This window comes from Cyprinus carpio, chromosome A4 (assembly GCF_018340385.1).
Source record: "Cyprinus carpio isolate SPL01 chromosome A4, ASM1834038v1, whole genome shotgun sequence".
Lineage (NCBI taxonomy): Eukaryota > Metazoa > Chordata > Actinopteri > Cypriniformes > Cyprinidae > Cyprinus > Cyprinus carpio.
In genome coordinates this window covers 23,609,536-23,623,771 of record NC_056575.1, presented here as the reverse complement: position 1 = coordinate 23,623,771, position 14,236 = coordinate 23,609,536, and positions in this window count along the sequence as shown.

The window sequence follows — 14,236 nt, the reverse complement described above, 5'->3', positions numbered from 1 at the left end:
GTCTTGTTCCACACACACATGGAACGATAATTTACGGGACTCACTCCCACATTTAAATCCGGTTGTCACTCCTGAAACTTGCAGTGTATACATGACCATAGAGAGATGCCTTGAGAGATACTATACTGGAAGTCATAAAAATCCAATAGTATGCTTTTTAAAGAATTTATTAACCTCAAAAAAGTCATTTCTCAACACAAATTTGTAATACGTACTTTTCTTTACAAATAATACAATAGAGAGCATGTGACATATTAATGATCCTCTTAGTGTAACTGAAGGAGGAACGATGGAGGCAAAGAGATTGAAGGAAACAAAGCACATCAAGGCACATCATTACATGTCAAAAATCTTATGGACTTCAGTCCATAATCAGACATCATGCCACTCATGATTAGAAAGCTTCTGAATCAAGGTTAGGACTTTTGCGTTCACGAGAAGACAGGCTGTGTTTGTCTTCTCCACTTTAGTGCTCTTCTCTATATTGAATTGAGGAGAAAACGCCTTGGGAAAGAAAACTGTATTTGATGATTGATGTTGAAGCAATGATAGCTCCCAAACATGATGCACAGTCAATAATGAGGGAGGGGGTTGTCAATTATTACATTTTCATCCACACACAGCAGGTCCTGAAAAAAGAATTGGGTGAAGTCGGTGAGTGTGTGAGAGATGATTCATGTTTGTGCTCCATATTTTTTATTTTGTTTTTTAATAAATACAAATCCATTCAACATCACACTTGTCTATGGCCTCCTAATTCAAGTGTGCAGTATGTCCTCTACATAACAGAACATTGCATCTTTCTTCTCATAACAGGATGGCAAAAGTGGCAACATCTCTATGACATCTTCAGAGAAACCACTTAGCTCTCCCCTCATCACTTTAAACTTTGTTATAGCCTGTAGGAACTTTTTGTTCTTGTTCACACAAACAGTATTTGGCTTGTCATCCAACTTCCCTCCTTAACTTTTATCTGAAAATTTAGGCCAATGTTCTTTTCTTAAAGTCTAGTAACTTATACAAGACATCATTCACCCAGATCAAACTGGCTTTCCAAAAAATAGAATGTAGAAGGCTGATGAGCATAATTTACACCTGATCATTTGGCCCTTGTTGCTGTTTTTTGATACCATTCTTTATTCATGGGAGTGCTTTTGGGCAGAATTATTAGAGAGCCCTCTCCCTTGGTTGAAAAGCAACCCCACACATGGATGGTCTCAGTCCAATCCTTGTACTTCCTGCAGAATTTCAGTCTGTCCTTGATGCTTTTCTTGGAGAGAAGTGGCTTCTTTGCTGCCCTTCTTGATACCAGGACGTTGTCCAAAAGTCTTGGCATCACTGTGCGTGCAGACGCTCTCACACCAACCCGCTGCCATTCCTGAGCTCTGCACTGCTGGAGACATGATAGCATAGCTGACTCCTCAGGAGATGATGGTCCTTGTGCTTGCTGGACACTCTGGGATGACTTCACTGCAGTCTAACCTCTTTCCTTGAAGTTCTTGATGATCCGGTAAATGGTTCTTTCAGATGCAATATTCTATATAGCAATTTCCTTGCATGTGAGGCCATTTTGATGCAAAGTGATGATGGCTGCACGTGTTTCTTTGGAGGTAACAATTGATAACAAGAACACAATGATTGGAAGCGCTTCTTCCCTCCTTTTATAGCAATTAGTCTGCTCTTACAATCTAATTAGTATGATAGTGATTTCACCTGACTAATACTCATTCACACTTTCATGTGCTGCTATGATTAGTCGATTAATATTAGCTGGTCATTTTGTGTCATGATCAAAAACCTGTGAATTTTTTGTAAAAAATATTTTTTGTGTGTGAAAATTTTTTTTTTGGCCAATGAAGCGTTTAGCAAGTATTTAAAATGCATCTGATCACTCTACACAATAATCTAGAAACAATATGCATGAACACCACAACAGTTATTCTGGTAGCCAATGTTGACATTTAAAATCACCAAAACAAACAGGCCCCTACTCCAAAAGGGTCTTGACCCTATTTTGATAGCTCTGCCCCACACATACATACGCAACACAGGCAACGATTAGGTCTGTGAAACCAAGAAAAAAAATGTTACACCGTGTCTACACTGGATGCGAGCAGTGCAGCGTGACAAAATACTACACAACTTATAATCAGTGATGCTGTCCAAACTGGATGCGGAGTGACACAACAAATCCCTGACAGTAAACTGCTGCTGCGTTCTTTTTATGATGTACTGACACAAATTTCAAATGATTTTCAACGGTCGCTGTCACGTCCAGTCCAGACATAGTGTTACTCAACTATCGAGAAGAAACAAAGCAACTTCAGCATCCGATCACAGCCCTTCCTGCTCCTTGGCTCTCTCCATAGCTGGAAAGCTGATCTGATATTTACCTGGGTCCTACTTCTTGCCTTATCTGCGCAACAAAAGAAGGCTTACGATGGTTTCCTCTTTTGTTTTTTTTATCCGCCATCTCTATCTTTCTGTCGCTCGGCTCGGCTAATGTCTATCCTGTGCACTGAGCGCTCTCTTATCTGCATCATGAGTAGGCACGAAGTTTGTTTTGGTACTCGTCCAGACTCAGTTTTCTAAAGTGTTTTTGAAAAAATATATATCCCACCTTGTATAATGTATAATCACGAGCCACAGGGTTTAATTTAAATTTGTTTGTGTATGTTTTTTAGACTCTCAAAGCCATGATTCCCATCCACTTGCATTATATGACTGACAGATTGCAACGGTTTCAGTTAAAAATCTCAGTTTGTGTTCTAAGAAACAGTCACCTACATCTTGGATGCCTTGGGGGTAAGCAGCTAAACATCAAATTTTAATTTTTTGGGTGAAATATCCCTTTAATATTTTTGTTTCTTTATATTTATAATGATTCTTGTTGATTTTCTTGTATTTAATTGTTCTTACTTTTGTTGTTGGTTGTTTTCAGTGAGGCTTTTGTTGGTTGGAGAGAGTCTTATCCTGTACAGAGAGGAAAAAAATAACACATTACACTTTTGCAGTGTAAATAAACCAGTGTAAAATATTTCAAATACTTCAAAAGGGCATCCTGCTTTATTATTAGACAATGAACAAAACAGCATAAGGGCAGCAGCTGATGACACTATGAAGTGACACTTGAGTGATGACGAAAATTCAAATATACAGATATGTTTTCCTTCAGTTCCTCTATCCTCATTTTCTTTCCTTGAATCCTTTCCTTGCATCCTAAGGGGGTGGAGCTAAGACGCAAGGAAAGTAAACAAAGAAAAGTATGCTTTTTTTTTCAATGGCACCAGAACAGGTGATTTTAAAGCATCACATGTTTTCAAGTGCTTTTTTTTTCAGGTTTATATAGAATTTAATGTCATTTATAAAATCTAATAAGTTTGGTTCATATATGGTTTAATATATCAAACAAACCACCTTAATAATGACAAGAACATACAAATAATAACTCAAACTGAGGGCTATAGATACACAGGGTGACAGAAGAAAGAAAACCAATGACAGATGGGGCTAATCGTTTAACTCATGAGGACAAATCAAACACAATGGAAAACAATAAAGAAAACAGATGAAACCTGAAAAGTTTTACATGGGGTTTCTGTTTTAGCTCCAAGTTTTTTTCCATGTCTCCTTATTTGTTATGGTTTCTTACACATTTATTTTCATAGATACTTTGGTTTATTGATTTATCTCACCTGCTCCTTGTTTTCAAGCTTAAGAAGATATATAACCCAAATTTTCAGTTCTTTCTTGGTCCATTCTCCTGAATCCCAATTCCTTAGCATATCCAAAACCTCAGAACAACTTGATGATGTAACAGAAACTATGGACTCTCTCTTTTCTAGCATTTTAAATACAGTTGCTCCTTTACGCTTAAGGAAGGTTAAGGAAAACAGTCTGACACCGTGGTGTAATGAGCACATTCGCACCCTAAAGAGAGCAGCCCGGAAAATGGAGCGCAGCTGGAGGAAAACAAAACTAGAGGTATTTCGTAGTGCTTGGAGGGAAAGTAACCTATCTTACAGAAAAGCATTAAAAAAACTGCTAAATCTGATTACTTTTCGTCTCTTTTAGAAGAAAACAAACATAACCCCAGGTATTTATTCAATACAGTGGCTAAATTAACGAAAAATAAAGCGTCAACAAGGGTTGACATTTCTCAACATCGCAGCAGTAATGACTTTATGAACTACTTTACTTTTAAAGTCGATACTATTAGAGATAAAATTGTAACCATGCAGCCATCAGCTACAGTATCACATCAGACACTATAGATCCCCTGTGGAACAGTTCCACTCATTCTCTACTATAGGAGAGGAAGAATTGTAAAAACTTGTTAAATCATCTAAACCAACAACATGTATGTTAGACCCTATTCCATCTAAGCTCCTAAAAGAGGTGCTTCCAGGAGTCATAGATCCTCTTCTGAATATTATTAATTTCTCATTGTTATTAGGGTATGTCCCAAAAACCTTCAAACTGGCTGTTATTAAGCCTCTCATCAAAAAACCACAACTGGACCCCAAAGAACTAGTTAATTATAGACCGATCTCGAATCTCCCTTTTCTTTCCAAGATACTAGAAAAGGTATTATCCTCACAATTATATTCCTTCTTAGAGAAAAATGGCATCTGTGAGGATTTCCAGTCAGGATTTAGATCGTATCATAGTACTGAGACTGCTCTCCTTAGAGTTAGCGCCCAAACTCTGGAATAACCTACCTAACATTGTTCGGGAGGCAGACACACTCTTGCAGTTTAAATCTAGATTAAAGACCCATCTGTTTAACCTGGCTTACACATAACATATTAATACACTTCTAATATCCAAATCCGTTAAAGGATTTTTAGGCTGCATTAATTAGGTAAACCAGAACCGGGAACACTTCACATAACACCCAATGTACTTGCTACATCGTTAGAAGAATGGCCTCTACGACTTTGCTGCAGCCTGGAATTGAACTGCTGGTTTCGTCTGGTCAGAGGAGAACTGGCCCCCCGACTGAGCCTGGTTTCTCCCAAGGTTTTTTCTCCATTCTGTCACCGATGGAGTTTTGGTTAGTGCCTCTGTTAGTGCCTGTTCTGCTCCATAAACTTTGTTCTAATGCTTGATCTAAAAAAGACGTGATGACGAGAAGACAGGTAAAATATTGTCAAGAGGGTTTGAATCAGTGTGCCTTTCAGCAGAGTTTACATGTTCTGCCTCTATTTCATGTTTATTTTACTATGGCAATACTCACGCATCTGAAGATCGTGTGGCTGAATAATATTTGTTCCCAAAATTCCTGGATCAGGAGGGAAACACACACATACACAGGAATATTAGCTATTTGTTTTTACTTACTAACAGAGACATTTACAAAAGCTTGCAAAATTTTACTCACCAGCTCCAAAACATATTATGATGACTCATCATTTTGACTGATTGGTAGGCCTATATGCCGCGATCAACAGTAGATTCAAAAGCCTAGTTTGCAGATTCTTCTAGAGTCAAGGAGTGTGGTTCGAGTTCCTCTCTGTCTAAAAATACAATGTTCTCATTGTAAAGCTCCTATGCTGAGTATCAAAATCTAAATTAGCTGACAATATTTACACATGCTAGCAACACATAACATTAGCCTAATACATTGAAATATGTAATCGCGTTTAGATTCTCAATTTAACACATATTTTGATGTAACGTTAGCAGATTTTTTTTCATAAAATAAAATGTTATTTACCTTCCACAGATTGCATTATGTCCGTTACGCATTGTTAAAATTCGTTGTCCATATTCCGTGTTTGTTGTTCATTTACATTTACTCACTCAAAATAAAAATGTAGCAGTCCGATGTAAAACAATCCATGTTTAAACAATGTTTAAACAATGTAAAAAGCCACAGAACCCGAAGTAGTACTGAAGATCGCAAGCAGCCAGCAGCACACACACCCACTCACTCCAACTGACGTATATTCAAACTCTAACTGTAAAGACGCCCATAATTGTCATTGGCCAGATTCCTGGATGACACTCAGAATCATGCTCAAAAACACTCAGAGAGACAGCCAATAGTGTGGTAACATTGCAATTACAGGGAAAGATTACATGTTTTAAAAGAAAGAACAGAAAAAATATACACATGCTATTTATCTAGTTGTATTTATAGGCTGGCTGTTATATTTTATCAATTGGTTAAATTGTGTTTTTATTGAAGTACATGATTAACCCTAACCCTAACCCTAACCCTTGTCTACAGACTTTTATTTAACAGCATGGATACTCTAAGGTGTTGACTGCAGTGGTTATGCCTTTAGCATTGATACAGGACAAAGATCTTCTCACTATGACAGTTTGTAATGTATTTTAGCAAAGATTGTTTGTATGAAATCCAGCTATGTATGTATTAGACCCGGAAATAATTTCTCTCTCTCTCTCTCTCTACTGTATAAAAAGTACATTATATATTATTATGTAAAGTATAATATTATACACTATAATATAATATAATGTAATATAGGGCCCTATTTTAATGATCTAAACGCAAAGTGTAAAGTGCACGGCGCAGGTGCACTCAGGGCGTGTCCAAATCCACTTTTGCTATTTTAACGACGGAAAAATGGTTGGCGGGTCTAAACGGGTTGTCCCTATCCTCTTAATGAGTAATGGGTGTTTTTTGGGCGTAACGTGCAGTAAACCAATCAGAGTCTCATCTTCCATTTCTTTTAAGAGCCAGTTGCGCTCGTGCCATGACAGATTTACTATTTACACGGTGGAATTTGGCAAGCGCAAAGACAGAACGCGTCTCCGAGATGAAACGGAGCTGCTCGTGTGCGAGCAAATAGATATCCTAATTCTGATACATGCGATGACTATCCATTATGACATGTAGGTATTTTTATATTTAATTAGCCTACAAAAAATTCTTATGAATTGCAATCCTTTAATTTTTAATATTTGGCATGTTTGTGTGCTGCTGCGCATCCTTGTGTTTAATATCAGCGTTTACGCGCATTGTGGACCCGCATATACTAACACGCTCTTTAAATAACAAAGAAAAAACATTGCGCCAGACATTAGACCAGGTTTGAGTTGGTCTATGGCGCAGTCTATTTTCAGCTCCTTAAAATAGCAATGCGCCAGCAATGCGCCTCAACACACCTCTTTTTTAGACCAGCATGCCCATGGGCGCACAAATGGGCACAAATGCATTTGCTAATTAAATGACGTTGTGCTGGACGGGAAAATGCGAACGGCGTCGGACTGAAACTAGCAAACACACTTATGCTGCGCCTTGCTTCGCATTGCGCCGGGTGTATGATAGGGCCCATAATATTGTATTGTATTATAGTTATTATATCCAAGTTGTCTGTCTGGAACGCAGCATTAGGTTAACGTCAATAAACTATCGTTTACTACAATTAAGAGCCATTATTTAAGGTGACGTTCCAGCACTTGACAAACGGATAGCGTCTCCGCACTTAAAGCACAGCTATGTGCGATTGCTTTATGTGCATTTTTGGGAAACACACGTGAAACGTTATTGTTATTTTACAATCGTAAAATTACTCGTAGAAAACGTTCTTAAGCGCTAAGATCAATCGTTATCGGGAAACCCGGCCCAGAACTTTACACACAGGCAAACATAGCTTGTGTAACACAGAAAAGCGCGTTCCTATAGTCTAGTAAAGTAGTGAAGTTACCAATATTATTAGTGTAATGCGTTACTTTACTTCGTTACCCAAAAAAGTAATATAGTTACTGTAATCCGTTACTTTGTAACTCGTTACCCCCAGCACTGACTGCCTCACTCTCATACACGCAGGGGCGTTGCACAAGATCCCCCCCCCATGAAAATATCCAGGTAAAATAAAATATATTCCAGACTTTTCAAGGGCCCTCTCTTACTTTCGGGCCCTGGTAATCAGTACTGGTTTTACTCCCAGTCCGATGTCGATGCATACACGTATTACCATATAGACATAATTTCTATGTAACAAATGCACAGATTAGATAATATAATAACCAATATACTTTAAAATTATAGTGTCATATGAGCAGAGCCGGCGCCAGCACAGCACTGATGAGGGGGCAGAGCACAGAGTAAAAAAAAAAAAAAAAAAAAAAAACCCTTTTGTGGCCCATTCAAGTATTTGTCGAACAGATATTACTACAGCTATTAGAATACAGGGTTCACACAGATAGAGATTTGGTTGCAAGGCAAGTCAGTGGAAGTTTTTTTTTTTGTAAGTGCAAGGTCTAGAGATGTGTTTTAGAAGCTGAATTTCTTTGAACTAATTGTGTCTGCTTTACAATGAAACACAATGTCGTTGCTGTTCTGTTGTTTAATAGGCACAACGACAACCTTTAATAATGGAGGACGATGAGGGAGACATTGGTATGTTATGATAAATTTTTTATTATATTTTCTTTCAGTACCGTAACACACACAGTATATGTCACTCCCGTTTCCTGTGTATTCTAAAACTACCGTATAGAACCTAATACTACATCCTCCTTTCCAAATAATACTTTGAGGGGAGCAACATAAACTTGCAATGAAGAAATATTTATCTTCTCATTAGACAATTACCATTCTTAAACAAAAAGGTTCAAATAACAATTCTGTACATTTTGAACAATACAACGTTTTTTTTTTCACAGCAAAATGTGTTCTGTATTTATTTTTTCTCTAAACTAGAAGGATGGGGTAGACTGCCCAAAACCTTCAACTGAGTGTGGGGATTATTCTGCCCCATTGGCCACTCAGTGTTTATCCGGGGTATCTCTTAACTACATTCAAAGTCCTTTAGATACCCAGGAGGTGCTCTGATCCTGGAAGGATATCGTCTCGTACCTTGTGCAGTTGGCTGGCATACCTTCTGACTTTCTGGTGTGACCATTAAACCTGCAGAGTGTGAAGATGCCTGCATCTCTGTCAGGTCTGGAAGATCAGAAGAGATCACAGGAGAATTTGGAGTTGGAGAAAGGTGAAACCTGTTTCTCCTCAGTGTACCCCTTGGAGTCTCTATAAGATAATTCAATTCAATTCAAGTTTATTTGTATAGCGCTTTTTACGATACAAATCATTACAAAGCAACTTTACAGAAAATTAAGTTTCTACAATATTTAGTAGTAGTTTATCAGTGGTGACTGTCAGTTCATGTGCATATGGCAGAAATGTTCAGAAAAATCAATAAAAAGACGTAAACAAACAGACGATTAACACTATTAACAGCAATTATGCAATCAAACTTATAGCAAAATGTGGTAGTTCTGTATGTTGTCTCTGGGTTAGCATCATCTGAGGTCCTCTGAGGGGCTGGCATCATCTCTTCTCAGGTGTTCTGGATCCAGACTGGAGCTTGTGTAAATCCTAGTTACCACGGGATGTAAATCCCGTGGCAAAGCAGAGAAACAAATAGAGACATAATTAGCGTAGCTGCTGTTCCAGCCAAGTAAAATTAATTTGTTTAACCCAAGCTAAAGAATAATAATGCACATTTGATCAGATATAACTGCAGTCCAAAATTATGAGATGCATTATTTGAATGCTTGGCCAAAGAGGTGTGTTTTTAATCTAGATTTAAACAGAGAGAGTGTGTCTGAGCCCCGAACATTATCAGGAAGGCTATTCCAGAGTTTGGGAGCCAAATGCGAAAAAGCTCTACCTCCTTTAGTGGACTTTGCTATCCTAGGTACTATCAAAAGTCCAGCGTTTTGTGACCTTAGGGAGCGTGATGGGTTGTAGCGTGGTAGAAGACTAGTTAGGTACGCAGGAGCTAAGCCATTAAGGGCCTTATAAGTAAGTAATAATATTTTGTAACTGATACGGAACTTAATAGGTAGCCAGTGCAGAGACTGTAGTATTGGGGTAATATGATCATATTTTCTTGACCTGGTAAGGACTCTAGCCGCTGCATTTTGGACTACCTGTAGCTTGTTTATTGAGGATGCAGGACAACCAGCTATAAGTGCATTACAATAGTCCAGTCTAGAGGTCATGTACAATGCATGGAACTAGCTTTTCTGCATCAGGAACAGGTAACATGTTTCGTAGCTTGGCAATGTTTCTAAGATGGAAGAATGCTGTTTTTGTAACATGGGAAAATATGATTTTCAAAAGACAAGTTACTGTCTAATATAACACCCAGATTTTTTTACAGTAGAGGAAGTAACAGTACATCCGTCTAGTTGCAAATTGTAATCTACGAGATTCTGTGTAATGTTTTCTGGTCCAATAAGTAATATCTCTGTCTTATCTGAATTTAATAGGAGAAAATTATTGGTCATCCAATCTTTTACATTTTTAACACACTCTGTTAGCTTAGATAATTTTGAAGTTTCACCTGGTCTTGTTGAGATATATAGTTGAGTATCATCAGCATAACAGTGGAAACTAATCCCGTATTTTCTAATGATATTACCAAGGGGCAACATGTATATTGAAAATAGCAGAGGACCTAGGACAGATCCTTGTGGCACTCCATATTTTACTGGTGATAAATGAGATGACTCCCCATTTAGATAAACAAAGTGGTAGCGATCGGACAGGTAGGATCTAAACCATCTTAAAGCCTGCCCTTGGATACCTGTATAGTTTTGTAATCTATCTATGAGTATGTCGTGATCTATGGTGTCAAACGCAGCACTAAGATCAAGTAAAACTAGCAATGAGATGCAGCCTTGGTCTGATGCAAGAAGCAAGTCATTTGTAATTTTAACAAGTGCAGTTTCTGTGCTATGATGGGGCCTGAAACCCGACTGAAATTCTTCATAGAGATCATTTTTTTGCAGGTAGGAGCACAATTGAGCAGACACAAATTTTTCTAAAATTTTAGACATAAATGGAAGATTTGAAATGGGTCTGTAATTTGCCAGTTCACTAGGATCTAGTTGTGGTTTCTTAATAAGAGGCTTAATAACCGCCAGCTTGAATGGTTTTGGGACGTGACCTAAAGATAAAGACGAGTTAATAATATTGAGAAGCGGTTTTTCTGCTACAGGTAACAACTCTTTCAGTAATTTAGTGGGTACAGGATCTAATAAACAGGTTGTTGGTTTAGATGCAGTGATAAGTTTATTTAGCTCTTCCTGTCCTATAGTTGTAAAGCACTGCAGTTTATCTTTGGGTGCGATAGATAAACCTAAAGTATTAGACGCTGTAGAATCTACATTTGTTATTGTATTTCTGATGTTATCTATTTTATCAGTGAAGAAATTCATAAAGTCATTACTATTTGACTGTGAGGGAATATTTAGATCGGGTGGCGATCTGGTTATTTGTTAATCTAGCCACTGTGCTAAATAAAAACCTTGGATTTTTTTTGGTTGTTTTCTATGAGTTTGTGGATATGCTCGGCCCTGGCAGTTTTTAGAGCCTGTCTATAGCTGGACATACTGTTTTTCCACGCAATTCTAAAAACTTCCAAGTTAGTTTTTTCTCCATTTGCGCTCAAGACTACGAGTTTCTTTCTTGAGAGAGTGGGTATTACTGTTGTACCATGGCACAGTACGTTTTTTCTCTAACCTTTTTCAATTTGATGGGGGCAACAGCTTCTAATGTATTAGAGAAGATAGTGCCCATATTGCCAGTCATTTTGTCTAGTTCATGTGTATTTATGGGTACACAGAGCAGTTGAGATAAATCAGGCAGGTTATTTGCGAATCTGTCTTTGGTGGCTGGAACAATAGTTCTGCCCGGACAATAACGCGAAGCTATATAGTTATTATTATTAATACGCAGAATGCACGATACAAGGAAATGGTCAGTAACATCATCACTTTGAGGTACGATATCTATGTCAGTAATATCGATTCCATGCGATATAATTAAGTCTAGCGTATGATTAAAACGATGAGTGGGCCCGGTGACATTTTGCTTTACTCCAAAACAGTTTAATAATTTAGTAAACGCAAGTCCTAATGCATCATTTGTATTATCAATATGAATGTTAAAATCTCCGAAAATTAGCGGTTTATCAGCGGTAACCAACAGGTCTGAGAGGAAATCTCCAAATTCTTTTAGGAATTCTGTATATGGCCCTGGTGGTCTATACACAGTAGCCAGAGAAAGAGATACGATAGATTTCTTTTGCATATCTGACAGTGTAACATTAAGCATAAGTATTTCAAATGATTTAAACCTGTATCCTGTTTTCTGGGTAACACTAAGAATATCACTATATATTGTTGCAACAACTCCCCCACGACCAGTCTGACGGGGCTCATGTTTATAACAGTAGTTTGATGGAGTAGACTCATTTAGACCAATATAATCATTTGGTTTTAGCCAGGTTTCAGTCAAGCAGAGTACATCAAAACTATTATCTGTGATCATTTCATTTACAATAACTGCTTTGGGTGTGATTGATCTTTTTTTTATGATAATATTTTTTTAATTTTGTTTTTTTTTGTTTATTTTATGATTTTTCTGGTTTAATCACGATAAGATTTTTTCTAGATCCTACATTAAATTTATATTTTGACCTCACTATTCGGGGAACAGACACAGTCTTAATAGATTGGACAGCGCAAGTACTTCTATTTAAGTGGGTAGAACAAAAGCCATCATAGCAGTTATTTGAGAATTGGCTTACTAGTCAAATGGAGCGTAGAGTCCTGGAGATGTTGTCCGAGAGCAGCTCCGCTCCGACTCTGCTGGGGTGCAGGCCATCAGCGCGAAAAAGCCTAGGTCGCTCCCAGAAAAGATTCCAATTATTAACAAAGAGCAGTTTCTGTTCTTTACACCATGACAATAACCATTCATTTAAAGCAAAAAGTCTACTGAACCTTTCGTGTCCTCGTCGATACGTGGGCAGCGGTCCTGACACGATGATCGTCGCCGCGGGTGTCGTGCTGCAAACCGTCTCGATCAGACTCCTGAAGTCCCTCTTCAGCATCTCCGTCTGCCGCTGTGCGATGTCGTTAACCCCGGCGTGAAGCACGACCGCTCTGGGGCTCTCGTCGGCCTTCAGGATCGCGGGTATCTGCGCAGAAACATCGAGAACACGAGCACCAGGGAGACAGTGAGTGTGCACTTTACCTTCGGCTAACGTAGCACGGACGTGTCGGACGATGGAGTCTCCGACGATCACAGCGTCGCGTTCCGTCTCGCGGAGGGGAGAGAAGCGGTTCCGTGTGGAGATCTCGAAGACCGGAGGGGGAGAAGAAGATCTGGGTGTGCCAGCTGTAGACACCACAGTACCCCTTTCAGACATATCTTTGACCCATACATGTTCCCCTGGTTGCAAGTGCGTCATGTCATGTGCTTTGTGTCTTCTGTCAAAATTTTGTTTCGGTTTACGTTTGTATATCAGCTCTTTCTTTTTTCAGCTTTTCCAAATCTGGACACTTTGGACTGAGCTGAGACGGGATCAAAGGAACTAGTGTCCTTATCTTCCTTCCCATGAGGAGCTCCGCAGGACTGTAACCATTAGCAAGAGGAGATGCACGGTAAGCCATAAGTGCAAGGTAGGGATCACTTGCCTTTTTGAGGAGATTTTTAATTGTCCTCACCGCACGCTCTGCCTGTCTGTTAATTTGCGTAAAATGAGGACTCGGCGTCACATGGTTGAAACCCCAGTCCTGTGCAAACACGCGGAAACTCTCCGAAGCAAATTGTGGCCCATTATCTGAGCGCACCACGTCTGGGATTCCATGACATGCAAAGATGGATTTAAAGTGTTCAACCACAGCCTCCGAGGTTGTTGACGTCAGTTTTGCAATCTCAAAGAACCTAGAAAAGTAGTCCACAATGACCAAGTACTGTTTGCTCTCTTTTTGAAACAGATCCGCTCCTACTGTGGACCATGGCCTTGATGGAAAACCAGTAGGCATCATTGTTTCTCTGAGGTTAGTTCTCTCACGTGCACAAGTGTCACAGTTTTCAATCATTTTTGTCAGCTCTTTACTGAGACCTGGCCACCAAACTGATTGTTTTGCTCTTTTCTTGGGCTTTGTTATGCCCAGATGTCCCTCATGCAGTTTCTTTAGTATCTCGGCTTGGAGTGACACTGGAATTACAATCCTGATTCCATTCAACAAAAGTCCATTTTGCACAGAAAGTTCTCCTGCAAATGACAGGTAAGGCTGAAAAACTTTGTCAATTGAGAATTTATCTGGCCATCCTGACACACAGTATTTCTTTAGCTGCTGGAGTATGGAATCATCGTCTTGATGTTTTTGGATCTCCTTAGTCTTTTTTTCTGTAGCTGGCAAACTCGCCATGACAGAGTCAGCATACAGATTGATGTCCTCT